The sequence below is a fragment of the Columba livia genome, chromosome 1, assembly GCF_036013475.1.
Source record: "Columba livia isolate bColLiv1 breed racing homer chromosome 1, bColLiv1.pat.W.v2, whole genome shotgun sequence".
Taxonomy (NCBI): domain Eukaryota; kingdom Metazoa; phylum Chordata; class Aves; order Columbiformes; family Columbidae; genus Columba; species Columba livia.
In genome coordinates, this window is record NC_088602.1 from 1,552,129 (window position 1) to 1,567,029 (window position 14,901).

Here is a 14,901-nt window from a genome sequence, read left to right on the forward strand (position 1 = left end):
CTGTGTCCCACGGTGGGTTCGGCCGGGGCGGGGGGGTCTGTTGTGGTGGGTGCTGCTGGGTGCTGGGGTCCCCCCCACGCTGAACCCCCCCCCCCCGGATTTGTGGAAGGAGGGGACACTCTGGGGGGTTGTTGAGCAATTGGGGGGGGTGGGGGATGAAGAGGAGGATGATGATGGTTGGGGTGGGGGACCCCCTGGGGGTAGCGGGTCGGGGGGGGGCGATGATGAAGAGGAGGATGAGGATGGTTCGGGTGGGGGGACCCCCGGGGGGGGTGCGGATCAATGTGGGGGTGATGAAGAGGAGGATGAGGGTGGGGAGGGGATGCCCTGGGGGGGGTGATGATGAAGAGGAGGGTGAGGATGGCGGGGGCTGGGGGGGACACCCCAATGGGTGCTGAGCAATGCGGGGGGGATGAAGAGGAGGATGAGGATGGTGGGGGGGGGGTGCTGAGCGATGTGGAGTTAATGAAGATGAGGATGGTGGGGGGGACACCCTGAGGAGGTGCGGGTCACTGCGGGGGTGATGATGAAGAGGAGGATGAGGATGGCGGGGAGGGGCTGGGGGGGCACCCCAATGGGGTGCTGAGCAATGTGGGGGGGGGATGAAGAGGAGGATGAGGATGGTTGGGGTGGGGGACACCCTGAGGGGGTGCGGGTCTATGTGGGGGTGATGATGAAGAGGAGGATGAGGATGGGGGGGGGGAGTGCGGAGCAATGGGGGGGTTAATGAAGATGAGGATGGTGGGGGAGACACCCTGAGGGGGTGCGGATCAATGGGGAGGTGATGATGAAGAGGAGGATGAGGATGAGGGGACACCCCAACGGGGGTGTTGAGCATTGGGGGGTGATGAAGAGGAGGATGAGGATGGTCGGGGGGGTGCTAAGCAATGTGGAGTTAATGAAGATGAGGATGGTGGGGGGGGACACCCTGAGGGGGTGCGGGTCACTGCAGGGGTGATGATGAAGAGGAGGATGAGGATGGGTGGGGGAGTGAGGAGCAATGTGGAGTTAATGAAGATGAGGATGGTCGGGGGGAGACCCTGAGGGGGTGCGGGTCAGTGGGGGGGTGATGATGAAGGGGAGGATGAGGATTGGGGGGGGCGGCTGGGGGGGACACCCCGAGGGGGTGTTGAGCAACTAGGTTGAGGAAGAGGATGATGAGGATGGGGGGGGGACGGACCGGGGGGGACACCCCGGGGTGGCGCTGAGCATTGGGGGGTGATGAAGAGGAGGGTGAGGATGGGGGGGCAGGGGCTGGGGGGGACACCCCGAAGCGGGGCTGAGCAATGGGGGGGGTGATGAAGATGATGAAGAGGAGGATGAGGGGTGGGGGGGCGACACACACCCCAGGGGGACTCTGAGCAATGGGGGGGGGGTGATGAAGAGGAGGATGAGGATGGCGGGGGGGGTGGGTCTGGAGGGGACACTCCGGGTGGCTGCTGAACAATGAGGGGAGGCCGATGAAGATGAGGATGGTGGGGGGGACACCATGGTGGGGGGAGGATCAATGGGGGGGGGGGTCATGAAGAGGAGGATGAGAATGGTGGAGGGGGTGCTGAAGATGATGAAGAGGAGGATGAGGATGGGGGGTGCTGAACAATGGGGGGGGGTAATGAAGATGATGAGGAGGAGGATGAAGATGGCGGGGGGGGGGGGGGGGACCCTGAGCGAACAGCCGCGGACAAGACCAGGCAGCTCTTTAATTAAGCCTTTAATTAATTAATTCTGGGAAGGGATTTTCCTTCCCCCCCCCCCCGCCCCGCTCCCAATTCTCCGCCCCCATTCCCAGCCCGGAGCCGCCGGCGGAGTGAGGTCAGTGCTGGGATGCGACATGGTGGGGGGACACGGGGACACACACACACGGGGGGGGGTCCCCACCGTGTGTGTCCCCCACCTTTGCTCCTCCGCAAACTTTGGGGGGGGGCACCGCTCAACCCGGCCCCCGCGCTGCGGGGGGGGCCTCAATGTGAGTGTCCCGTGTGTCCCCCCCTCCAGGTTTTGGGGGTGGCCGGAGTGTGATGGGGGGGTCTGGGGCGGGTGGCGACTTTGGGGACAAAGTGCCCCCCCCCCTAGCGCTCTGTGCACCCCAAAACCTCGCGTTCCGCGAGGTTTTGGGGTGCACAGAGCGCTAGGGGGGGGCAGGGGGTGCGTTGCCAATGGGGACACACCGGCGACCCCCCCCTCAGCCCCATGTGTCACCTCGTGTCGCTGTCACACGTAGGACCCCGTTTCCAATTAACTCCGTTCCCCCCCCCTCGCAACTCTCGCAAACCGGCCTTAAAATTAAGACCCAATTAAAACTCCACCCCCCCTAAATGGGAGCACATGGCGGGGGGGGGGGGGGGTGTCCAGTTGCGCTTTTTTGGGGTGGGGGGGTCCAGCTGCGCTTTTTGGGGGGGGTCAGAGCATGGTCCCATAAACACCCGCCTGGGCTTGTGTCCCCGCCGTGGGGACCGTGTGGTTGTCCCCGCTATAAAAGGCGCTTTGTTAGGGACAGCGGCTCATTGTGTCCCCCCCCCCCCGCACCCCCAAAACACCCCCCCCCCATGTCAAGGCCTTAGAAACTAGGCGAAAAACGATATTTAAAACGGGTTTTAACGGGAAATCCCCGCGGTTTCGCGCCCCCGCCGGGTCCCGTTCCCATGGGGCGGCCGGAACTGCGGGAACGGGGCCGGGACGGGGGGGGGGAATTAATAAAATAGGCGGTGAAAATGGGGCTAATTCAGGAAAAAACGAGGGGAAAATAAAGGGGGAGAGAGGGGGGAAAAAAAGGGGGGGGATTCGGCAAAAAATGGGGTAAATACAGGAAAAAATAGGGAGAAAGTAAAGGGGGAGAGGGGGTAAGTGCAGGGGAGAAAAGGGGGGGGATCCAGCAAAAAATGGGGCAAATACAGGAAAAAAGAAGACAAATTGGGGGGGGAGGAGAAAATCCAGCAAAAAGATGGGGGATATCCAGCAAAAAAATGGGGGATATCCAGCAAAAAATGGGGGAAATCCAGGGAAAAATCCCAGCCGGGGGGGATCCACTGGTGGTTGTGGTTTCTTACCGGAGGGGGTCACGCTACCGCTGTGCTCCCCCCTGTGCTGCTGGGGGGCACTGGGGGGCATTGAGCTGCTGGGGGACATTGAGCTGCTGGTGGGGACATCGAGTTACTGGGGGCACTGGGGGACATTGAGCTGCTGGGGGGCACTGGGGGGGCATTGAGCTGCTGGGGGGCACTGGGGGGACATTGAGCTGCTGGGGGACACTGTGGGGGACATTGAGCTGCTGGGGGCACTGTGGGGGACATTGAGTCACTGGGAGGCACTGAGGGGACATTGAGCTGCTGGAGGACACTGGGGGGGGCATTGAGCTGCTGGGGGCACTGGGGGGGACATTGAGCTACTGGGGGGACATTGAGCTGCTGGGGGGCACTGGGGGGGACATTGAGCTGCTGGGGGGCACTGGGGGGACATTGAGTTACTGGGAGGCACTCGGGGACATTGAGTTGCTGGGGGCACTGGGAGGACATTGAGCTTCTGGGGGGACATTGAGCTGCTGGGGGGCACTGGGGGGGCATTGAGCTACTGGGGGGGACATTGAGCTGCTGGGGGACACTGGGGGGGACACTGAGTTACTGGGAGGCACTGGGGGACATTGAGTTGCTAGGGGGACATTGAGCTGCTGGGGGACACTGGGGGGACATTGAGCTGCTGGGGGACACTGGGGGGGGACACTGAGTTACTGGGGGGGACATTGAGTTGCTGGGGGCACCGGGGGACATTGAGTTGCTGGGGGCACTGGGGGGGACATTGAGTTACTTGGAGGCACTGGGGGACATTGAGCTGCTGGGGGGGACATTGAGTTACTGGGGGACACTGTGAGGGTCATTGAGCTGCTGGGGATACTGGGGGGGACATTGAGTTACTGGGAGGTACTGGGGGGACATTGAGCTGCTGGGGGCACTGGGGAGATGTTGAGCTGCTGGGGGGGCGGTTGGGTTCATGTTCCAAAATTGCTGAGCTACAACAGGTCTGCCCCCCTGCTGGATGCACCCCCAGCATGTCCCCAGTTCAACCCCACTACTCTCCAGCTTAGTTCCAGTATGCCCCAGTTCACCCCAGTTCTCTTCAGCTCAACTCCAGTATGTTCCAGCTCACGTCAGCTCAAGCCCAGTTTACCCCAGTTCAGTCCCAGTACGCCCCAGTTCAGCCTCAGTTCGCCCCAACTCCATCCCAGCACACTCCAGTTCAGTCCCAGCTCAAGCACAGTCACTCCAGTTCGACCCCAGTAATCCCCAGCTCAATTCCAGTATACTTCCGCTCCCCCACAGCAGACCCCAGTTCACTTCCAGTATAACCCAGCTCAACCCCAGTATATCCCAGTGCTCCTCAGCTCAACCGCAGTTCGCTCCCAGTACTCCTCAGCTCAACTCCAGTATACTCCAGTTCTCCCCCAGCAGACCCCAGTTCAACCCCAGCACACTCCAGCTCAAATCCAGTATATCCCAGTTCACCCCAGTTCAACCCCAGTTCACCCCAGTTCAACCCCACTACTCCTTAGCTCAGTCCCAGTATGCCCCAGCTCCCCCCAGGCAGACCCCAGTTCAATCCCAGCATATCCCAGTTCATCCCATTTCACCCCAGCTCAACTCCAGTGTACTCCAGCTCAGCCCAGTTCACCCCAGTATGCCCTGGCTCAATCCCATCACATTTTAGCTCGACTCCAGTATACCCCATCTTCCCCCCAGCAGACCCCAGTTCACTCCCAGCACATCCCAGCTCAAATCCAGTATACTCCAGTTTAACTCCAGTGCTCCCTAGCTCAACCCCAGTATGTCCCAGCTCAGTCCCAGCACATTTTAGCTTAACTCCAGTATACCCCAGCACAAACCAACTCAACCCAAGCACACTCCAGCTCAACCCCAGCTCAATCCCAGTACACCCCAGCTCAATCCCAGTACACCCCAGCTTCCTCCCAGCAGACGCCAGTTCAATCCCAGCACATCCCAGCTCAATCCCAGTTCACCCAAGCTCAACTCCAGTATAATCCAGTTCATCCCCAGCTCAACCCCAGTGTGTCCCAGCTCAACCCCAGTGTGTCCCAGCTCAGTCCCAGCACATTTTAACTCAACTCCAGTATACCCCAGCACAATCCAGCTCAACCCCAGTACACCCCAGTTCTCCCCCAGCAGACCCCAGTTCAATCCCGGTATAACCCAGCACACCCCAGTTCAACCCCAGTTCACTCCCGTTCAATCTCAGTACTCCCCAGATCAATCCCAGTATGCCCCAGCTTCCTCCCAGTTCACCCCAGTTCAGCCCCAGTACACCCCAGCTCAATCCCAGCACATTTTAGCTCAACTCCAGTACACCCCAGCTTCCTCTCAGCAGACCCCACTTCAAACCCAGCACATCCCAGCTCAATCCCAGTTCACCCAAGTTCAATCGAAGTACTCCCCAGCTCAAACCCAGTAGGCCTCAGCTCCTCCAGGCAGACCCCAGCTCAACCCCAGCACGTCCCAGTTCAACCCCAGCACGTCCCAGTTCAACCCCAGCACGTCCCAGTTCAACCCCAGCACGTCCCAGTTCAACCCCAGCACGTCCCAGTTCAACCCCAGCACGTCCCAGTTCAACCCCAGCATGTCCCAATTCAACCCCAGCATGCCCCAGCTTAGTCCCAGCACATTCTAGCTCAACCCCAGTATACCCCAGCACAATCCAACTCAACCCCAGTACACCCCAGTTCTCCCTGGATCAACCCCAGTACACCCCAGCTCAATTCCAGTAGACCCCAGTTCTCCCCCAGCAGACCCCGGTTCAATCCCAGCACACTCAGTTCAACCCCAGTATATCCCAGCACACCCCAGCTCAACCCCAGTTCACTCCCATTCAATCTCAGTACTCCCCAGATCAATCCCAGTATGCCCCAGCTTCCTCCCAGTTCAATCCCAGTTCACCCCAGTTTAGCCCCAGTATGCCCCAGCTCAATCCCAGCACATTTTAGCTCAACTCCAGTACACCCCAGCTTCCTCCCAGCAGACCCCAGTTCAAACCCAGCACATCCCAGCTCAATCCCAGTTCACCCCAGTTCAATCGAAGTACTCCCCAGCTCAATCCCAATACGCCTCAGCTCCCCCAGGCAGACCCCAGTTCAACCCCAGCACATCCCAGTTCAACCCCAGCACATCCCAGTTCAACCCCAGTATGCCCCAGCTCAGTCCCAGCACATTCTAGCTCAACCCCAGTATACCCCAGCACAATCCAGCTCAACCCCAGTACACCCCAGTTCTCCCCGGCTCAACCCCAGTACACCCCAGCTCAAATCCAGTTCACCCCAGTTCTCCCCCAGCAGACCCCAGTTCAATCTCAGCACACTCCAGTTCAACCCCAGTATATCCCAGCACACCCCAGTTCAAATCCAGTTCACCCCCGTTCAATCTCAGTACTCCCCAGATCAGTCCCAGTATGACCCAGCTTCCTCCCAGTTCACCCCAGTTCAGTCCCAGTTCACCCCAGTTCAGCCCCAGTACGCCCCAGCTCAATCCCAGCACATTTTAGCTCAACTCCAGTACACCCCAGCTTCCTCCCAGCAGATCCCAGCTCAATCCCAGTTCATCCCAGCTCAATCCCAGTTCTCCCCAGTTCAACCCCAATACTCTCCAGCTCAATTCCAGTAGACCCCAGTTCTCCCCCAGCAGACCCCAGTTCAATCTCAGCACACTCCAGTTCAACCCCAGTATATCCCAGCACACCCCAGTTCAACCCCAGTTCACCCCCGTTCAATCTCAGTACTCCCCACATCAGTCCCAGTATGACCCAGCTTCCTCCCAGTTCACCCCAGTTCAGTCCCAGTTCACCCCAGTTCAGCCCCAGTACGCCCCAGCTCAATCCCAGCACATTTTAGCTCAACTCCAGTACACCCCAGCTTCCTCTCAGCAGAGCCCAGTTCAAACCCAGCACATCCCAGCTCAATCCCAGTTCAACCCCAGTTCTCCCCAGCTCAATCCCAGTACGCCTCAGCTCCCCCAGGCAGACCCCAGCTCAACCCCAGTATGTCCCAGCTCAACCCCAGTATGTCCCAGCTCAACCCCAGTATGCCCCAGCTCAGTCGCAGCACATTCTAGCTCAACTCCAGTATACCCCAGCACACCCCAGCTCGATTCCAGTACACCCCAGTTCAACCCCAGTACACCCCAGTTCTCCCCAGTACACCCCAGCTCAATTCCAGTATACCCCAGTTCCTCCCCAGAAGACCCCAGTTCAATCTCAGCACACCCCAGTTCCCCCCAGTTCAATCTCGGTAGTCCCCAGATCAATCCCACTATGCCCCAGCTTCCTCCCAGTTCAACCCCAGTACACCCCAGATCAATCCCAGTATGATCCAGCTTCCTCCCAGCAAACCCCAATTCAACCCCAGTATACTCCAGCTCAACCCCAGTATACTCCAGCTCAACCCCAGCACTCCCCAGCTCATCCCCAGCTCAACTCCAGTATACTCCAGTTCAATCCCAGCTCAACCCCAGTACTCCCCAGATCAATCCCAGTATACTCCAGTTCAACCCCAGTACATCCCAGTTCTATCCCAGCACACCCCAGTTCAATCCCAGTATTCCCAGCACACCCCAGTTCAATCCCAGTACATCCCAGCTTAACTCCAATATACTCCAGTGCTCCCCAGTTCAATCCCAGTGCTCCCCAGTTCCACCCCAGTATGCCCAGCTCAACCCCAGCACACCCCAGTTCAATCCCAGTACATCCCAGCTTAACTCCAATATACTCCAGTGCTCCCCAGTTCAATCCCAGTATCCCCAGCACACCCCAGTTCAATCCCAGTACATCCTAGCTTAACTCCTATATACTCCAGTGCTCCCCAGTTCCACCCCAGTATGCCCAGCTCAACCCCGGCATCCCTGCCAGGTTCCCTTGGATTTATATTATATTCTAAACATACTTTTTATATATCTTATAATGTGTGTGTATATATATATATATAGTCTATTTATATATATGTATATCTATTTATAGCAATATTGGATTTATTTATGGCAATATATTTATCTATATATATTTATACCCCTATCTATAGAACCTTTGAAGTACTCACAGCAACCTGGGCTTTTCTTATCCCTCCCTTTTCCATCCACATTTCCCACTTTTCCCTGGATTTTCCTCATTTTTTTCATTAGATCTGAAGATTTTCACTTGATTTGCCCCATTTATTTTCCTCATTCCCCTTATTGACGATTTTTCCCCCATTTTTGCCCGCATTTACCCGCCTTTTTTGAAACGTTTTTCTGCCTTTCCCTCCTTTTTTTTTGGCTCAGCTCCTCCTCTTTTTTTCTCCATTTGCCCCTTTTCCGGATGGATCCACCTTTCTCATTTTTGCTGAATTTGCCCCGTTTTTTGCCGGTTAATTGCTACAAAGTCTCGTTACTCCACTCGCACCCTCAGGCCCGTCCTGTGGGGCTGATTACTTGCAATATTTGCATATAAGTTAATTAACATCAGTGAGTGGGGCCTGAAAGGAGCTTGGAGCCAGGGGGGTCGGGCTCTGCTCCCCAGGAACAAGCGCCAGGAGCAGAGGAAACGGCCTCAAGTTGCGCCAGGGGAGGTTGAGGTTGGATGTGGGAACAATTTCTTCCCCAAAGGGCTGTGGGGCATTGGAACAGGCTGCCCAGGGCAGTGCTGGAGTCACCATCCCTGGAGGGCTGGACAGACGGACATGAGGTTCTCAGGACATGGGGCAGGGACAGTGGTGGGAATGGTTGGACTCGATGGTCTTGAGGGGCTTTTCCAACCAAAACGATTCTATGATTCCATTTAGTGTCAGAACTAAAGTTAAGCCGGGCTGGATGTCTCATCTACTCTCAGTCTAGGATTAAGTCACGACTGGGCGTCATGGTCGGGCCTTTGGGCCTGGCTGGCAACACGCACACCCCCTGTCTCCACATGTGCCCCGCATCTCCTTGTACACCCCACATCCCCATGAACCCCCACATCTCCTTGCACACCCCACATCCCCATGAACCCCCACGTCTCCTTGCACACCCCACATTCTCCATGCACACCCCACATCTCCTTGCACACCCCACATCCCCATGAACCCCCACGTCTCCTTGCACACCCCACATTCTCCATGCACACCCCACATTCTCCATGCACACCCCACATTCTCCATGCACTCCACATCTCCTTGCATACCCCACATCTCAATGCACCCTAGACCTTCCACCCCACATTCTCCATGCACCCCATGCCTCCCTGAACACCCCACATTCTCCATGCACCCCAAATCTCCATACACTCCACATTCTCCATGCACACCCCACATCTCCATGCACCCCATGTCTCCCTGCACACCCCAAATCTCCATGCACCCCTCACATTCTCCATGCACCCCACATTCTCCATGCACCCTACGTCTCCATGCACCCCACATTCTCCATGCACCCCATGTCTCCACACACCCACATTCTCCATGCATCCCACATCTCCATGCACACCCCACATTCTCCTTGCATCCCACATTCTCCATGCACCCCACATCTCCATACATTCCACGTTCTCCATGCACCCCATGTCTCCCTGCACACCCCAGATCTTCATGCACCCCCACATCTCCGCATACCCCAAATCTCCACACACCCCGCATCTCCATGAAGACCCCACAACTCTGTGCACCCCAAATCTCCACGCACCCCCACGTCCTCACCCCCACACCCCTCGCAGAGCTTGGGGCCGTTCCCACCACGTGGGTCTTTGCCGCCTGCGTCCCCGGGGCGGCGCAGCGTGTGTGGGCGCCCTGCACCCCAAACCCCCGCGGGACCGGGCACCGTGCCGCCCGCTCCACCACGAACCCTTTGAGATCCGAATCGCCGGCAGCAGCCAGAGGCTCCAAAACCCGCAGTTTTGCTGAGCTGGCAGGATCTAAACCCGCTTTCCAAGCCTTCCCGGGGGCCTCGAGCACCATTTGCGTCTGGGGTTCGCGGTGCGATCTCGAAAACGAAACGGCTCCGTCGTTCCGGAGCGGGACCCGTTTTCGGTGGGAGGGCCCAGGACGCGCTTCTGCTTTTTGGCTTGTTTGTCCGTTTGTCCGTGAGTTTTGGTGCAAGGATGCGGAGACGTCGGTCCCAACCGCGGCAGCGCCAGGTGAGTGGGTCCTGGGCTTGTTGCTGCCCCTGGGGACACTGGGTGGCCATGGGTGTAGTGGAGGGTCCTGCCTTAATTTTGGCAGAAAGGGGGAACATTGCCTGCGGTTGGGGGCTGGTTGTGGGGTGGCCGAGTGACCCATGTCCCCGCTGTCCCCTCACATCGAGTCCCTTGTGTCACCCTGGAGCTGAGGGCTCATTGTCACCCCAGGGGGACTGTGGGGGTCCTGGGGACACACCACTTGGCCCCTTGTCCTGGTGTGGACACAGCAGCCACCCCGCTGTCCCCAAGACACCCCGGTCTGCAGTCCCGTGTCACCAAACTGTGTCACTTTCCGGGGACCCCCCTCCCTGTTTCTTCCTTCCTCTGTCACCCCACCACATCCCGCCGTCACCGCAGCTCGGCCGGTTGTCACCGGGCCCATCCGGTTGTCACCGGGGGTCCAGTTTCCTCGCTCTGCCGAGTTCGGCGCCGCGGTACCGGGGGGTTTCGCCGGGCCCAGAGCCCTCGCACCGGTTATTGCGCCACGTCCCGCTCGCAACGCCCCGTCGCGGCTTTTCGGCAAGTTCCCGATTGCCGGGGCGGCGTTTTGGGGAAGTTCTTTGGGGGGTTGGGGCACAAACCCCTTTGCAGCTCCCCGCACTGCGCCGGCCGCCTCGCCCCGGCCAAGGTACCTGCTTTAATTAGCGCTTCTTGATTAACCAGCCCAAAGGGCCTGGGGAAGAGGAAGGGCAAGGTTTGCTGGCCTGGGGCGCTGGTGCTGGGGAGGAACCGGGCTGGGAATGGGGCTGGGAGGACTGGTGGTGCTGGTTTGCTCTGGTGGAGCTCTGGGGCGACTGCAGTTCGGTTTATGGCTCTGCCACCGACGCACCGAGCGGCCCTGGTCATGTCACTTGACTCCGCGGCACCGCGTTAGGGGTGACGATGGTTTAACGGGGCGCGGGGGCTGCGTGTGTCATCTCCGCGGTGACGATGGCTTTGCTGGGGCTGGTGGAGGCCTTCCCATTGCATAGGTGGGTCATTAAGCTAATGAGCTTGGCCCTCGTTACTGCTGTGTGTGCTCCTGCTGCCTGTGGCTGATGCTGGGGACAGCGGTGTAGGATGCCCCCAATGCTGGGGACACCGGTGTAGGATGTCCCTCAATGCTGGGGACACTGGCACAGGGCGTCTCCAATGCTGGGGACACTGGTGTAGGATGTCCCTCAATGCTGGGGACACTGGCACAGGGCGTCCCCATTGCTGGGGACACTGGGTGCAGGATGTCCCCTAATGCTGGGGACACTGGGAACAGGTTGTCCCCTAATGCTGGGGACACTGATGTGGGTATTTTCCCCAATGCTGGGGACACTGGGTGCAAGGTGTGCTGGGGACACTGGATGCAGGATGTCCCTTAATACTTGGGGCACTGGGAACAGGGTGTCCCCTAATGCTGGGGACACCGATGCGGGTTTTTTCCCCAATGCTGGGGACACTGGTGCAGGATGTCCCCCCATGGTGGGGGCACTAGGTGCAGGGCGTCCCCTAATGTTGGGGACACTGGCGCAGGGTGTCCCCTAATGCTGGGGACACTGGATACAGGATGTCCCTTAATACTGGGGACACTGATGCAGGGTGTTCCCCAATAAGTTGGGGACACCCAGGCAGGGCCAGTGAGGACATGGCAGCTGTGGGACCCCCCCAGAACATCAGCCCACCCCCCATTTGAGAGCAGAGGGGTGGCCGAACCCCTCGGTCCGCACTCTGGGGACAATGGGGACCGTCCCCTGTCACCCTCAGCTCCTCCATCCCCAGCGCAGGTTCGGGATGGGGTTTAGGGGGGTCCGTCCCCCCCATTTCACCACATTTAAGTCTCTTATAACCTGGTTTCCTAATCCCGGGCAGGAATGCGGTGGCTCAGCATGGGGAGGATTTAGGAGCCGATATGGGGGGGTGACAGCACTGGGGTCACCCCCTGGTCCCCATTTGGGTGACAACCACTTTTTGCCTTAAGAATTCCAATTTCTGGGATTTTCTCATCTCTTTTTGGCCAGAAGCGAAATGATTAATGATTTGCAGGGGGGACCCTGATTTGCTCCGTGGGGGATGGTGACGATGACAGTGACAATGAGCCTGGCGCGTCCCTCGCTGGAGCTTTGTCCCCATCCCCAATGGCCACCCCAGTGCCAGGATGGTGCCCAAGCGCCCGGTGGGTGCGTTTTCCCCCCAATTTCAGAGATTTGGGGTTATTGGGACCGGTGACGAGGTCTTGGGCGCTACTGGTTTCTCTGGTGTCACCGGTGTCCCCATCTTCATGTGCACGAGATGGTTTGTGCAGCCTAAAGTGAAGCCAAACGGTGCCGGGGACGATACCGGGGTGTCCATGTTTGGGGGTGTCGGGGGACAAACGTCCTGTCACACGCTCAGGGCAGGAGCAGCGGCCGCTCAAATGTCCCCAAAGCCACAACCGGAGGGGCCGGAGCCGCCTGAGTCACAGAAAATGTGACTGTCACGGGCAGATTTCCTGATATTTCGGGTATTTTCGGCAGCAGGAAATCCTCCGGCTCGGATTTGGTGGCTCTAAAATAAGCCTGCGGGGGACCCAAAATTAGACGTGTCACTGGAGGGCTGGGGACAGCGGGTGACGATAGAGCGTGTGCCCGTAGGGCTTGGGATAGGGTCCCTCTTCTAAAGCCGTGAGCTTGCCCCAAAGCCAAGCTTGAGAGCTGTGAGTTCTGCCTAAACTCAGGTTTAAGCTTGAGGAGCTGGCGGGTTGAGAGCCAGCGCCAGCTTGTGCTCACTCCATGCCTTGGGGAGGTTTGTGGGTTTGATGGGATAGGGCTGGGGACATCCTGGGAGAGGGGACAGGGGTGGGGACAGCTCAGGAGAGTGGACAGGGGCTGGGGACATCCTGTGAAGGGGGACAGGGGCTGGGGACATCCTGGGAGAGGGGACAGGGCTGGGTTCAACCTGGGAGAGGGGACAGGGGCTGGGGACAACCTGGGAGAGGGGACAGGGCTGGGGACATCCTGGGAGAGGGGACAGGGGTGGGGACAGCTCAGGAGAGGGGACAGGGCTGGGGACATCCTGTGAGGGGGGACAGGGCTGGGGACATCCTGGGAGAGGGGACAGGGGCTCAGGACAACCTGGGAGAGGGGACAGGGCTGGGGACATCCTGGGAGAGGGGACAGGGGTGGGGACAGCTCAGGAGAGGGGACAGGGCTGGGGACAACCTGGGAGAGGGGACGGGGGCTCAGGACATCCTGGGAGAGGGGACAGGGCTGGGGACAACCTGGGAGAGGGGACAGGGCTGGGGACATCCTGGGAGAGGGGACAGGGGCTCAGGACAACCTGGGAGAGGGGACAGGGCTAGGGACAACCTGGGAGAGGGGACAGGGGCTCAGGACATCCTGGGAGAGGGGACAGGGCTGGGGACAACCTGGGAGAGGGGACAGGGCTGGGGACAGCTCAGGAGAGTGGACAGGGTCTGGGGACAGCCCGGAAAAGCACACAGGGACTCTTCTTGTCACCCACAAAAAGGCTGTGTCCAGCCTCGGTGACATTCGGTGAGATCCAGCCCCCCCAAACCTATCTGTCTGTCTGTGTCCTCCTGTCCGGGCTCACTCAATCAGGGGCTGGGGACAGGGACCTTCAGCAGGGGTGACATTTGGACACCCCAAGACATTTGGATGCTCCAAGCAGGTTGTTTGGACACCCCATGTGGGACATTTGGATGCCCCAAGACATTTGGATGCCCCAAGTGGGACATTTGAACATCCCGTGTGGGACATCTGGACATCCCATGTGGGACATTTTGACACCCCAAGTAGGACATTTGGATGCCCCAAGACACTTGGACACCCCAAGTGGGACATTTGGACATCCCATGTGGGACATTTGAACGTCCCAAGCGGGACATTTGAACACCCCAAGCGGGACATTTGGACATCCCATGTGGGACATTTGGACGTCCCAAGTGGGACATTTGAACACCCCAAGTGGGACATTTGGACATCCCATGTGGGACATTTGGACACCCCAAGTAGGACATTTGGACACCCCAAGCAGGACATTTGGACACCCCAAGACATTCAGATGCCCTAAGCGGGACATTAGGACATCCCATGTGGGACATTTGGACACCCCAAGACATTCAGACACCCCAAGCAGGGCATTTGGACATCCCATGTGGGACATTTGGACACCCCAAGTAGGACATTTGGACTCCCCAAGACACTTGGACACCCCAAGTGGGACATTAAGTTTCCCCATGTGGGACATTTGGACACCCCAAGACATTCAGATGTCCTAAGCGGGACATTAGGACATCCCATGTGGGACATTTGGACACCCCAAGACATTCAGATGTCCTAAGCGGGACATTTAGACATCACATGTGGGACATTTGGACACCCCAAGCAGGACATTTGGACACCCCAAGACATTCGGATGCCGTAAGCGGGAGATTAGGACGTCCCATGTGGGACATTTGGACACCCCAAGACATTCAGACACCCCAAGCAGGGCATTTGGACATCCCATGTGGGACATTTGGACACCCCAAGACATTCAGACACCCCAAGCAGGGCATTTGGACATCCCATGTGGGACATTTGGACACCCCAAGTAGGACATTTGGACTCCCCAAGACCCTCGGACACCCCAAGTGGGACATTAAGTTTCCCCATGTGGGACATTTCGACGTCCCAAGCAGGACATTTGGACACCCCAAGACATTCGGATGCCGTAAGCGGGACGTTAGGACGTCCCATGTGGGACATTAGGACACCCCAA

The 14,901-nt window shown here is 58.5% G+C and overlaps 1 protein-coding gene across 5 annotated transcripts in view; it reads left to right on the top strand.

Annotated features, from left to right (window-relative positions):
• Positions 1–1,770: 1,770 nt before the first annotated feature.
• Positions 1,771–14,901, top strand: part of ARAP1 (ArfGAP with RhoGAP domain, ankyrin repeat and PH domain 1) — a 53,662-nt gene continuing 40,531 nt past the window's right edge. The window contains exon 1 of one of the 5 annotated variants that reach the window (XM_065049570.1): positions 1,771–1,812. The gene's annotated coding sequence lies outside the window, so the exon portion shown is untranslated. Of the gene's footprint in view, positions 1,813–9,844; positions 10,132–14,901 lie in introns of those variants that run through there. The other 4 variants (XM_065049569.1, XM_065049571.1, XM_065049572.1 and 1 more) reach the window with 4 other exon arrangements.